The sequence below is a fragment of the Penaeus monodon genome, chromosome 15 (assembly GCF_015228065.2).
Source record: "Penaeus monodon isolate SGIC_2016 chromosome 15, NSTDA_Pmon_1, whole genome shotgun sequence".
NCBI lineage: Eukaryota > Metazoa > Arthropoda > Malacostraca > Decapoda > Penaeidae > Penaeus > Penaeus monodon.
This window is the reverse complement of record NC_051400.1, coordinates 15,602,507-15,603,582: the sequence shown is the minus strand read 5'-3', so window position 1 is coordinate 15,603,582 and position 1,076 is coordinate 15,602,507.

Below are 1,076 nucleotides of genomic sequence, written 5' to 3'. Positions count from 1 at the left end.
CTAAACTTTAACAAGATCCTCTGCTATATGCTCCTTATTAGTGTAAGTAACTGTTAAGTTACATGCCTACTAACAGTAAAACTTAATCATAATTTGAGATGGATATGAACGTGCAGTAGATTGCTCTGAATTGGCAGCAGTTACTTGTTGCATCCAGTGAATATTAATTATTCCAACAGTGAAGATATAAAATGCAAGCCAACACTTCCATTTCTTTCATATCACAGAAAATCAACTGCAGTCTCATCCAATTCACTTAAAAGCCCACAACTGTTGTATAACAAAATGTATACACCTCAATATACACATACAAAAAAGTACAGCACACTGTATCCAGATTAAGTCTGATCAGGAAATCAGCTGACCAAACTGCAAACCTGTAAATCTTGAGGAAGTACCTGCAGTAGAGTTAGTGACTAGCAGTTACCAAGCAGCTGTTGAATTGGAGGTTGAGCACTTGCAAGAAAAGAAGTAAGAGAGTAATATAATCACAGGTCCTCAATACTCTGCTTTTTAAGAGTTAATAAATCATTTGTGAATGTGAGTGGTGAGACAAAATATGGTGAACTAATATCATAGTCACGGGCTTGAGAAATGAGAAGTTGATGCACATGTCTTGGTCCTTCCTACTTTTTTTTACCTCATTAAATGTAATCAAATGTAGAGCAAATAAACATATGATCTACTATGAAGGTCTTTATAAATTACATTAGAACTGCCCTACAATGATTATAAAAATAAAATACACATTCACTGGTTTCATCTACTGCAGTTTTACTGAGAAATTAAATTACAAGAAACAACCTGGTGTATAAAGGCAAGTTACTGTCTTAGTATAGTTTGCAATATTTGTCTCCTTTACAACTGGTAGTCTTGAAGAACAAATGGACAGTTGATTAAAGCCCTTTCCTAAAGTACAATCACAGACAAAGACCAGAAAAATATAAAAAGGGTGTATCTTTACCAGCTTTGAACCCTGAAGCACAAAACTAATTTTGTTTTGTCTTCTTGGTAATACCTTTAAGAATTTAAGACCTATACTCACAAATAAGTCAACAGCATGGAAAAAACAACTA